The sequence below is a fragment of the Elaeis guineensis genome, chromosome 4, assembly GCF_000442705.2.
Source record: "Elaeis guineensis isolate ETL-2024a chromosome 4, EG11, whole genome shotgun sequence".
Lineage (NCBI taxonomy): Eukaryota > Viridiplantae > Streptophyta > Magnoliopsida > Arecales > Arecaceae > Elaeis > Elaeis guineensis.
The window spans coordinates 108,479,462-108,493,911 of record NC_025996.2 but is presented as its reverse complement, the minus strand read 5'-3'; positions in this window follow the sequence as shown (position 1 = coordinate 108,493,911).

The following is a 14,450-nucleotide window of genomic DNA, read 5'->3' as shown; positions in this document are numbered from 1 at the left end:
ATAGGATTCAAGATTTTGATCAAATTCTAACTAATTCTTTGATCCAATCCTAATCAATTTAAGAATTAGTTATAAGAAACTAACTAATTAGATCCTAATCCAATTAGGCCCCAATTCAATTAGAAATTAGTTAGATTAAAACCCCATTATTTCAGAAATTGATTCTTAATGGATATCAGGGAAGTTTTTTTTAATAATAGGGCTTGATCCAATCAAACCTATTATCAAATGGTATTTGATCAAATCAAAGACTATTATCTAATAGAGTTAGATCCAATCCAAGCCTATATAAAATAATTTCATATTCATGCATCCCTAAGATCAATTGGAATAAATTCTGTAATTCAATAGGGCTGCATCCAATTAATCTAAATTCAATTTAATTGAATCCAATTCAATTAGATCTAATCCAATCTCCATTGCTCAATCAAATTAAGTCAATTAATAATCATATTATTAATTAATTATTTCTCTAATTTACTAACCATTAGTAAATATTTATTGCAATCTTTGCATAGATCAATCAAATTGATAATTAAACCCTTCAATGATTCATAATCATCGATCAGCCATTTGATCAGACAAGTACTTCTATGTGTGTGATCCCATAGGTTCAAATCTAAGTCAGTAGTACAAGAATAATTCTTATACTAATCGATGTAACCATCTAGCAATGAGATCCAACATCCGAATAGGCTGAGTGTATGCCTAGCAACACTCTAAAATTCATGTGGATATAGTTACTGTATAATTCATCCCTTTGATACTTGATGCTCAAGGATGACTAAGGGTAAACTGTCAACCCAAGATGAGTGGTCTACATTGTGTCTCAACCTCAAAAATTCGGTGACTCCTCACTAGGATTACTTTGATTAAAATTTTGTTGAATTAAAACACAATGATGCATCATCTCCAATTTTACTTGAAGTGGTTAATCCCATCTTGACTCACACTCAGACTTTACAAGTACTTGACTTTACCTAAAAACCTCCCATCATCGAATTAAAAATTTGGATAGTCCAGCACCAAAGCACAGTGAGTTACTTGTAAGTCATCGAGACAGTCTCAGGTCCGTGGGATATATATACCCATATCCCATCAGAGCAACTCTTGATAGCAGAGTGCTCCGAAAGTGGTCATGCTCAGTGAAATGTACTCCTATAAATCATCCGTATGCCATACCTGTGTCACCACATGTCTTGATTAAGAGGACAACCAACTAATATGGCATACAATGACCTATACTCGATACAATTATCATCCTTGTGATAATTGTATCATTTGGTTGTGAGCAGAATTTAAGAACCACATGATAAATCTTCCTTTATCATTTTGAAAATAGTTCTAAGGACTTCATCATAACATATGAGTTCTATTTTAGAAGATATATTTCTTATGATGAATCTGCCAGATAACATTTATCATTTTATAATTCATATACTTATGTGAAGCACAATCATTTATAACCTCGATGATTGGCTTTAGGATATATTTTCCAACAACTCCCACTTGGACTAAAGCCAATCAGATTGGTATCAAATACCTACCTTTCATTTTAGATTATCGAACTCATTAGATTCGATTGCTCTAGTCAATGGGTCGATCAAGTTCTCCTTTCAGTCGATCTTCCTAAGGTTGACTTTATTTTGATCTTATCGAACAAGTTGATTGCAATGTAGAAAATATTTGATTCTTAAATGGAACATCAATTTTTTAGCTTAAGCTATAGCTCCAGTACTGCTGTCAATATAGAAAGATTGGACCATCAATAGAGGGTGCCACTCCATGCTCGTTGATGGACTTTCATAACCAAACAACATTTTTACCAGCATCAAATACTACAAAGAACTCCATATCGCAAATAAAATTGGCTACTAACTATTACATGGAATCTTTCCAGCATGTCGCTCATCTTTTTAGGATGAAAATACAATCTGACACAATTTTATCATTCCCATCCAACTAAAAATTAAAATCAGTATTCCATAGGTTTTAAGTCAAATTCTCCAAAAATGAGCCATTAGTCCTTAGTATTTCATAAATATTTAAGGATGGTTCTCATAACCTTTCAAATCTTTATGGAGAATAGAGATGACAACCAAGCTTTTATTCTCTATAATATAGAGATGTCATTCTCGATTAAGAGAATTTCATCCAAATAGCACAAAGAATGGTTTTACAGAATTATTAGCCCATTTGTACATACAGGATTCTACTTCATCCTTAACGAAGTGATATATTCAAAATATATATTCTAACTCTGAGAAGCTTGATTCAATCTGAATAGACTTGAGGATTGCCACAAGAAAATTATCTCGTCATAGTCAACACTATAACTTTGATGAAATCTTTTGACAATTAGATAGAATTAATAGGTCTCCATCTTTTCATCTGTGCCTCTTATCCATCTAAAATCCACTCACACCTTATGGGTCTTACCCCTTCAGGTAAACAATGAATGTCCATATATCATTAATCTTTATGGATTTTATTTTAGACTTAATAGCTCCAAGCCACTTCTTAAGGTTAGATCCCTGTATTGCATCCGTATGGAAGATCAAATCTCCATCTCGAACTTAGAAATCAAAGTATTTGTTCGGTTAATATGGTACTCTACCATATCTACTCAAGGATGCCTTTACATCAGGCTCCAGATTTGATCTAATCAATTTTAGTTCTGTTGGTTTGTGTCACAGTTGGTTCCTCTATCTATCAAGCTTCACCAAGATTGCTCTTAACGGTATTGGTTTCTTCACCAAGGAACTTTTTTTTCAAAAATAATGTCTTAAGATTCATAAATATCTCATGTCCATCTAAAAGATAGAAGAATATCCCTAAAATAATATTTATCAGACCAAGATCCAAGCTAGTCGGTTTGTGAATATTTTACATAAATTCGACACCCCAAACCTCAAAGTAAGAAAGTATCAAATTATCCAAGTCCATATCCCATATAGAGTTTTGGTGATCAATTTGATCGGAACATTCTTGAGCATATATGAAGTAGTCTCTAAAGCATAACCTCAGACAGACCAGCAAACCCCACAGTAGATCAAACCATGTCTAACAAGGTTTAATTTCTCTTTTCAGATATCCTTTTAAATAGTGATGTCCCAGGAGAGGTCCATTAAGAAAGAATCTAATTTTCTCCAAGGCATGTCGAAACTTACTATAAAGGTATTCACTTCATCAGTCAAACCAATGAATTCTAATACTCTTTGCAGTTCATTTTTCTACCTTATTACAGAATCGTCTGAATATTTCAATCGATTCAGATTTATGCTTCATAAGTAAGATACACCCATGTTAAGATAGGTCGTCAGAGATTTTAATGAAGTAGTAAAGTCCTCTTCTAGCACTTATATTCATGAGTGAAATACATCAATATGTATCAAACTCAGAACATTGCTGGCTCATTCACCCTTTCCAATAAAAGGTGACTAAGTCAATTATGCCAAATGCAGGCTTCAGTGACATTGTCTAATCTAGGTGCTAGTTAGATATGTACTTTACACTAACAGGCTATGATAATGAGTTTATGTCATTTTCAATAGTCCATATATTATTACAGTATCATTCATAATGATATCACAATAATCATACTTATTGACACCATCAATAAAATTGGACAATAGTGACAATCATCTAAAATGATATCTTCAAGATTAAAAACAAGCTCAACGATTCCTGATGTTAAGACTGGAACAGATTTTCATGTCTTACATTTAGAAGTTCTTACCATTTTCAAATCTTTTACTATCCTGAAGTCTTTTGCAACTATTTGCAAACATGACTTGCACTATTGGTATCCTATTTGTAGATAGTAGTATTACCAATAGAGAAACTTCAAGAAGTTATCACATAATATTTTGACTAGCAACGATTTGCTGATTTCTCTTTTAAGCCTGTTTAGGTTAGCCTAAGACTTATTGATCAATTTGCTCAAAAATTATACTCAACTTCTAATACTGGCTATCAAAGTTAGGTTTGATAACATTTTCACTATCTAACAGTGAAGAGAGCGACTATTATCTAGCCATTTTTGAAAAGAGAATAATTGACCTATGAGTATATGAACTATTTTAAGCCTAAAAACTTAGACTTTAGTCTAAAGATTCTCTCACTATTTTATACGAATTGGTAGCCTCTACCTCCAATCTGAGAAATTACGTTAATTCCTTAACGGGTGCTAGAATCCACACAGACTGTATTTAGACCCGAGTGTGGCTCGGCCAATCCTAGTGCATCCATGGGTAGGTTCACAACTAATTATTTCTCCAAACAATTTCTAGCAATCAAATTTTGCCCCAGGCATCCCTTCAGCAGACGTGTGACGCCTCCACTGAAAATTTGATTAGGTCCAACCATTAACATGACAACATTAAGTACATCCAACAAAACAGATGTCCAGGCCCGAGTGTGACTCGACCAACCTGAGCATTGGTCTGAAGGTATAATAAGATGGTCATATAATGGATGATAATTCCAATACGTAATAGACACCAAGCTGTGATGCCTCCAATGCCTATTTAAAATATTGGACTCATTATCATGCACCTTAATGAGAGACTATGATCTAGTTATCTTCATAACTAGCTCATTTTATGGACCTAATAATTTAGAGATTTGATTAATATATCTTAGAGGACATCAGTCGACCTACAAGTCATAATCCTTTCACTGACTTCACTAAGTCATGAGAAGGATTAGTGACTAGTGGGTCCAACCAGTATGTCGTAGATCCTTCCACTGATTTTATCAAGTCATGAGAAGGATTAGAGATAAGTCGGTCCAGGGCACCTAAATCAGTCATACTGATTAATCTTAACAATATGGGTCAACTTGAGTCACCTAGCGATCTAATCAGCCTAATGACTCGAGCTTAACCTTTGAGCCTGAATGAAGATCCATTTGGTTTGATCAAAGATATGGACTCGATTAACTATAACTATTATTCTTTATCTAGAGTACCCTTGATCTAATCTAAATCAACTATTAATTAGATTAGATCAACTACTTTTTTTGGTCCATCAAGTCTTTGATTCTAACCTTAAGTCTAAGCCAATTAAAAGGACCTGATTTGAGTTATCCCATGCCCCATATTTTATACAATATCATTAGATCTTTAATCATAATTCTAGATTTAAAATATATTTCTTAATTCTTAATTAAGTATAGCATCAATATGGATTAAGGTTATGAAATAATTTCTTATATAAACCTTTTACATTAAATCATAAAATCTTTTAGATCAAATCTAAATTTTTATGATTTTCAATCAAAGCAATTTTGATTAATCAAGATTAGATGTAACTAGTTTCTTCACAACTTATATCACATACAACAACACCTAGGGTTTCAAGATCTAGGATTTTGTAAGAAAGTAAATTTTCTCTTTTCACTTTCTTCTTCATGGGACCTCACAGTAGCACCTCTACACACTATGAAGAGCACCCCATTGAATGGGAAGAGTGGGTTATGTAACCCTACTTGCTTCTATGATCGGATGGCTTGGTAATTATCCAATTCGAGTACTTTGCTACTCAGAATATCTAATCTTATTCACATATCATATATACAAAAATTTAGATCAAATCTGAATTGTATTAGATCTGATTCTACATTAAATCATATCTAAAATCAGATCATAACACATCTCATGCATTGCTAAATCTAGATTTCAACTCTACATGCATATATGTTCATGTCATAATGAACCTGACTCTGATACCATTTGAAGGGAAGCATGGTGGGTGATGTGCATGCATTTTTAAAATTTTTATAGTGAAACATATATAGATTAAATAATTCAATCTATAATATATGCATAGATCAAATCTAAATCACCATACAGGATCTATAACATAAACTAATACACATGTATGCACATCGAAAATCTAAAATTTAGCAAGTACAGGACATATCTAATCTATATTTAGATCATATCTAAATATTAATTGAATACAAAACTTCATACCTGAGTGTGGGTAGTAGATCACCGCATCCGAAATCTATAGTAGATGGTTTTTCTTAATGCTTGGCAGCCGCACATGCATTCGACCTCTACGGATATCCACACGAAGTCCTCATGCTGATCAATCTTTCTGGGAGTGCTAGCTCGTGAAGATACCATCCATTGGCAAATTTGAGAGGAATATGATGGAAATGAAGAATAAGGAGATTATCTCCTTTTCTTCTTGGATCCATGCATCTAATCTCTATAATAGAGATCAAGAGAAGAACTCTTTCTTTTCAATTTTCATGCATAAGAGAGAACCTTTATCTCTTTCTTTCACATCTTTAAGAAGAAATTTTCTTCTTTAATCTTTTATGATGAAAATTAGATCTAATCTAATTTTACATGCTAAAAATTACATGAAATTTTGAGATCTAAAAAAATTTAAAAGAGGGATCCAAGAGAAGAACCGTTCTTCTCTCTTCTTCTCCCTTTTCTTCTTGATCTAGAACTCTAAAGATTCTCAAATGCCCAATCAGATTTTTTTTGATATTTTTTCTTTAAATTTTTATGTTAAAAATTAGATCTAATCAAATTTTTATCTTAAAAAAAATTAAAAAAAATCTGAAAGAAGAACTCCTTCTTCAAGGCTACGCACAAGAAAGAAGATCTATCTTCTTCCTTAATCTAAAACTTCAAGAAGCCCCAAACCCCAACCAAACTTTTTTTGATATTTTTTTTCTAAATCCATATATTAAAAATTAGATCTAATCTAATTTTTATTTTGAAAAAAAATAAAAAAAATCTGAAAGAAGAACTCCTTCTTCAAGGCTGTGCGCAAGAAAGAAAACCTATCTTCTTTTTTGTCTTTCTCTCGTTGGGAAGAACTTTTCTTCTCCAATTTTTTGCTGTAAAATCAGCAAAGAAGCCTCTTTTTGATGCCCAAAAACTAGCAAGAAAGGATCTCAAAAATATACCAAGATGGGAAGGAGAGGAGGGGTTGGCATGTGGATATTGGAGCATCTAACTCTTGGATGCCCCCTCCTTGTTTTGGTGACAAGAAAAGAAGGAGAGATGCCCTTCTTTCTCATGAAAGAAATAAGGAGGTGCACATCTCTTTTGGGGCATGGGATCTCACGTTAAAAGGAATTGAGGCATGGAGAATTAATAGCACATGGGTTGGTTCCAAGTTGGTTAAGTCCTATTCCAAATATGATTCAAGATCTTGATCAAATTCTAACTAATTCTTAGATCCAATCCTAATCAATTTAAGAATTAGTTATAACAAACTAATTAATTAGATCCTACCCTAATTAGGCCTCAATCTAATTGAGAATTAGTTAGATTAAAACCCCATTGATCTAGAAATTGATTCTTAATGGATATCAGAGAAATTTTTTTTAATAATAGGGCTTGATCCAATCAAACCTATTATCAAATGGCATTTGATCAAATCAAAGCGTATTATCTAATAGGGTTAGATCCAATCCAAGCCTATATAAAATAATTTCATATTCATGCATCCCTAAGATCAATTGGAATAAGCCCTATAATTCAATAGAGCTGCATCCAATTAATCCAAATCCAATCTAATTGAATCTAATTCAATTAGATCTACTCCAATCTCCATTGCTCCATCAAATTATATCAATTAAAAATCATATTGTTAATTAATTATTTCTCTAATTTACTAACCATTAGTAAATATTTATTGTAATATTTGCATAGGATTAATCATCAATCAAATTGATAATTAAATCCTTCAATGATTCATAATCATCGATTAGCCATGTGATCAGACAGTTATTTCTATGTGTGTGATCCTATAGGTTCGAACTTAAATCGGTAGCATAAGAATAATTCTTGTACTACTCGATATAACCATCTAGCAATGGGACCCGACATCCGGATAGGCTGAGTGTATGCCTAGCAACACTCTAGAACCCATGTGGATATAGTTACTATATAATTCATCCCTTTGACACTTCATGCTCAAGGATGACTAAGGATAAACTGTCAACCCAAGCTGATGAGTGGTCCACATTGTGTCTCAATCTCAAAAATCTTGTGACTTCTCACTAAGACTACTTTGGCCAAAGTTTTGCTGAAGTAAAACACAATGATGCATCATCTCCAATTTTACTTGAAGCGATCAATCCCATCTTGACTCGCACTCAGACTTCACAAGTACTTGACTATACCCAAAAATCTTCTATCACTGAATTAAAAATTTGGGTAGTCTGACATCAAAGCACAGTGAGTTGCTTGCAAGTCACCGAGACAGTCTCAGGTCCAAGAGACACAAATACCCATATCCTATCAGAGCAACTCTTGACAGTAGAGTGCTTCGAAAGTGATCATGCTCAGTGAAATATGCTCTTATATATCACTCGTATGTCATACATGTGTCACTACATATCTTGGTTAAGAGGACAATCAACTAATATGGCATACAATGATCTATACTCGATACAATTATCGTTCTTGTGATAATTGTATCATTTGGTGATGAGCAGGATTTAAGAACCATATGATAAATCCTCTTTTATCATTTTGAAAGTTGTTCTAAGGACTTCATCATAATATATGAGTTCTTTTTTAGAAGATATATTCCTTATGATGAATCTGTTAGATAACATTTATCATTTTATAATTCATATACTTATATGGAGCACACAATCATCTATAACCTCGATGATTGACTTTAGAACACATATTCCAATACCATCTATTGACATGTTATAAGGCTCCATCAGATGTTCTTTCTATAGGTCAGTACAGTGAACTCATTCTCCAATGAGCACCTACATCCTTGTATTAGCATCACCATATAAGTGATTGTGAAATCAACCATCCTCTCCATCGAGTATACAAAGGATATACCAGTCTTATTGAAATCATCGATCTCCAACTCGATGATTCAATGATTGAAAATATTTTAGATTAGGACTATCAAGATTTTAGGTCTCACTGGCATGATCTCATCATGGCCCTAAAATCATTGTCCTAATCTATGAGGTTTATCATAATCATAAAATATATAATGCAGTAAATGATAAAATATAATACCTTATAAATAAAAATAACTAATGTCATGCAAATGAGTAGGAAGAAAATAAAAAAAAGTTTCTTCGCATCCCTATGCGATTGGCATATAGGGCACTATTCTTTCAGATGGATCAGATCATATGTTTCTTGGGGCTTGGTAAGAGTAAATGCAGCCCGATCATCTCATGGCCTAGGAGCAAGGCAGATCTGAAGTCAAATCTATTGAGGAAAATATATTGAGATTTGATCCACAATAAGTCTAGTATGAGATTTAAGATGACGAATGGAATCCAACGAACTCAAGAACTATTGATGTATGCCCTAAGAGTCAAATTAGCTGATACTTGTAAAACATTCTTTGACATAATTTATAATTTGACTTTGATATTAATAAAATTAAGTTATTTCTATTTACATTACATTTAATAGTGTCTGTGAATCATCCACTGGGTTAATGGGTATGATAACACATTCTCAAGAATTGAAAATTTGAGACATATGTTATTATAGTTAATTTATAAATTGCTCCTGATCGTAGGATCATCATGGGGACTGTGATCAATCCGGAAGATTGGTGTATGATTGCTTCTTTCAGGTAGATGAGTCTTGAATCTATGATGTGCAGACATCGAAGTGAAAGTATAGATGCTTGTTAAGAACAAGGATACTGAGCATGATCATTTACGAATAGTCACAAGAAAATCTATCTTTCTGTCAGTGATATGTTTATAGCTGCAGTTGTGTGTTTAGTTCTTTGAGCTGAGGTGCATCGGCCATTCACCTTGAGAGTGCTGTAGTTTGAGTACACCATAACTCGATCTTCTAGCCATACAAAGTCTTGAGGTGTATGTTGGCTACACTATGTTCATTGTAGAATTTAGATTACACCAAGATGGAATCTATCAACCTCGATAGAGAAGGAGTAGTCCTACGTAGATCATGAGATTGAGTCCATAAGCCCGTGGCCATGGTACTGTGAAAGATATTTTTATTAGGTTTCACATCAGACTTGAATCGAATGATTCTATTATATGACAATGATGAGATTTGATGAGTTTATCTTAATCTCTATCCTGTTGGGACTCACGATAGAAGAATCGGATCATACGGTAACTGCACCTAGAGGATCGTCTCTTCAGTTCTACTAGCCTGCCACCACATATTGCTAAATATCACTGATGGATTGTGAGAGCTCACTAGGATCATGATGGATCGATGATTCTTGATAGATGTGAGTTGGAATTATTCTAATCCATTGAAAGGAGTTTCAATGATACTATGATGGAGATCATAGTATATCTCACTACTAGATAGAATTGAACCTATGGGATCATATAATAAGGATTTAATCTTGAATTGATCCAATTGGATGTGTGAAGTCATAATTGGATTAAGATTTAGTAAAATTCTATTTGTTGGGTTTCGATGGTACAGCAGAAGGGTTAGGTGTTTAAAATTTTCATTCAAAACACCTAATGCAACGGAAGTCCTAATGCCCAGAAACTCTTGACTATAATAATCAAAGCATAATAAGTATAATGCTAATCCCAATTTTACAAGGATCCAAGTGTCCGCCCTCCAATGGTGATCTACATGAAAATTGAACCAAAGATAGCACTCCTTCTTCACCTTGCTTCAAGAGTTCTAGCCCCTAGAACTCGACTAGCCTTGTACCGATCAAGTTTCTTCAAAGACTTGACCTCACCCTCTTAGAACTTCCTCTGGACTTTTGATTCTCCTTCTTTAGGACCCTTACAACCCTTGTTAGGACCAGATAAGGCTTTGTCTTAAATCCCAAAGCCTTGTCCTAAAACTAAGATAGGTTGTAAGAAATAAAGGAGAGCAACATGAGAGAAATTCGTAACCCCTCTTCGATTTATCGGATACCCAGCACTCTGGCCTATTTATAGCCACCAGAGGGATGCCAAAAGAGAGGGACATGCCCTATCCAGAAGGCATATCTGATCTGATTATCAGAGATAAAAGTTTCTTCAAGCAGAAGGACTCTTATCCATGATACATCAATCAGCACCCTGGTCTGCGTGCATGCAACCAAAGAAGGGATGTTTTTATGTCCCTTCTCAAATCAAAAAAATCTTCAAAAATCCATGTGAATTGGGGATTCAATTTAAATTCTAGAAAATTAAAAATAGTAATAAAATTCTCATGGAAGGATGCTATCCTCACACCTCTTCACGCAAGTGCTGATCACCACATGTGCAAGCATTAGGATTGGCTTATAGCATCCGTTTGGCATCCAGATAAGTCTAAAAAAATTTCAAAAAAAATATTAAACATAGAATATAAAATGTAAAATGTTATCACCAAAAATAATTCTAATCTGAAAGCATTTAATAGGGAGAAGAACTCTCCAAATCATGAAGAGATGCGACACTTCTTTGCGCATGCACGAGACATCCTTCTTTATCCAATTTTTTCTCTTCCCCAAAAATTTTAGAAAAAATATATCTCATACTTTAAGATATGTACCAGAGGATGGAAGGTAATGTAGGCTATTACACATATTTTAATCCCATAAAAAATAATATTTTTTCTTCTACCCATGCCAACACTTGTACGCAGAACCTGTTTTGCACCAAGAGTCCACCACAACTTAGACTCTTCATAATTGGTGTTAACATGAGATGTGGTGCCCCAATTTAGACTGCTTCTAGGTGATATGACCTGACCCAAATGTCTACCAAATTGGGCTAGCTAATTAGCAAGGGATGAGACCAAATTGGTCTCCAAAGGACTAAGGGTTTCCACACGTGCTAGCATGCTTACCGAAACCCTAATTGAATCCAAAATTCCAATCAACCTTTTTCAAAAGGATCCTTGACCAATTTCTATATGTGTGTGACCCATTGGATTCTACATCTAGCTAATAGTAGGTCCAGGTATAAGTTGATCAAATTTGATTAAATTTCAATCTAATCATTTTGGTCCAATCGAGCTAACCCGAGCTCAATAATTAGAATCCTTTCTAATTGGTAATCGAATTAAACTCTTTAATTCAATCAAAAATCTACAAGTCAAGATTGATGTCTAGCAATATATCATGACTATTCAAAAGATATAGAATTTAATAGAAATATCAAATCTATCCTTCAGTGGTAAATTATCGTACAATTCAATCGTTCGATCATCCTTGCACCCTGAATATATTCATGAGTATGGAATCATATCAAACTCAAACACATATTCATATCGATTCTCAATTAACCAATAATGACTCCAATGAAGAAGCATTAGAAACTCTTTCTAATCTCTTTCCTGCTTTTGGCCAAAAGACTTTTTTGAGTCATCTAGGATTGAGAATACATAGGATACGATCTCCTCTTACTAGGAGTGATCGATTCCATATTGACCTACTTACAACCTTCATACATACTCCACCATATCCAGAACACCCCGTACATGTCTTAATGCCATACCTGGGTATGAACCAAAATATGAGTTCATGTGCATAAGATTTCATGATGGTTTTAGGTCCAAGGATCACGTGCACAACTCCCACTAAGAGAACTATCTTTGACATGCAAATAAGACTTTCATAAGATGTTCTCTTTCTTCGAGTCAATTCAGTGAACTTATTTCTCAAATGAGTACCCACATTCTTGTATTAGTGTCTCACACAAGTGGCTAGTGAGATCTGCCACCCTCTCCATTGAGCATACATAGGATGTGCCAATCTATTTGGAACATTGATCCCTGACTCAATGCTCCTACGATCAGAAATATTTAAGATTAGGATTTTAAGATTTTAGGTCTCACTAGTATGACCCATTCATGTCTCCTAAACTTATTATCCTAATCTTTGGGGTTATCATAATCTTAGATATATTAAGATGCAGCTAATATGATGAATCAATGCCTCAAATAATAAATATCATTTCATGAGTTGGAAAATTATAAAGAAAGTCTCATCGCAACACACTTATGATTGGCTTATAGGGCACTCTTCTTTCACTATTGGATTTAGGTACACCATGCTAGCACATGGTTAAATTCAAATTCTTCTCTAGACTTGATTCCTTATTTGATAAGGTTTAAGTCAAGTTAATAGCCTAATCCATTTGGGTTTAGCGGGCACCACATTGGGTGCCTTGATGAGATTAGGTAGAGCCAAATTAGTTGGCTCATTTTCCATTTTTTCTTCCTAAACCTATCCATACTTCGCGTAAAATTTTTAGAAAGGGATTAGTGGAGCACATGCCTCTTCTCTCCCTTGGAATGTCCTTATGTGCTTGCCATATGGAATTGTGTGAAGGAATGAGAGGGGCACATGCCCCTCTCTGATTTCAGTGTGAAGAGGAGGTAGAGAGGGCACATATCCCCTCTCTCTCTTGCTAAAAAAAGGACAAGTGGCTGCCATGTATTGGCGCCCACTTTTCTTTCCTTCTTTAAGGTGATTACATTCCATTTGGACCAGTTTATCTTGAAAAAAAATCATAATAAAAAAAGAATTATTACATGATAATATTCATCCTTTTAAACCCCGATTGGATTTGAATTGAATTTATGAATGGGTTCTATTTAAGATCTTTCTTCTTAGGTTTAAGAGTTACATAAAAATTGATTTTCATACACCCTCCTCTTGTCTTCACACCTACTCTCCCTCTCCACTCTATCCAATGCCCAAGAGTTGGGTGACTATATTCCCACATACCTAAAGTTGTTAGGCAAATCCTTTTGTGCCAAGAAAGTCTTAAGAGTTGAGATCGAGGGAAGGAGATCAAAAGATGATCCAGAAAGGCTCTCGAGAAGGATCAAGATTGATCTCGATGGATACCTGTAGAGGTCAGACACTTGTGCGGGTCAACCAGTAAACCTCTTTGAGATCCATATTTTTCAGATTGTAGTATTCATCTATCTGCACTGTTAAATGTATGTTCTAGAAGCTAATATGGCTGACACATTGTAATAATTCTAGGATATAATTTTATACTTAATATATTGATATGATCAATAAAAAGATAATTTCTTTTTTATTCAAGTGTGATGTGTCCTTGAATTATTTATGGAATTAGTTTCGATACATATTCTCAAGGTGTTGAGAATTAGAGACATGTATTTAATTTCTAAATACTCTCGATCATAGGATCATCATGAGAATGGTGATAGATCTGAATAGACTGGCACACAAATTACTTTTCTTGGGATAGATGAGTCTCTGGTCTACTATGTAGAGACACAGGACAACAAGTACGGATGGTTGTTAGAGAATAACTAGTACTGAGCGTGACCATACGAGAAATCACTTGGATTTCTATTCGATCGTCAGTGATTATCTCGATGCTGTAGTTGTGTGACTGATCCCTTGACTTGAGATGGTACTGTTGCTCATAGTGAGGCTACTAAAGTTTGACTGACATATAAACATGGGTCTCAATGAGCCTTTGTAATGTTCGGAGGAAGTGATCCATGCACTGGTCTGTCCAGA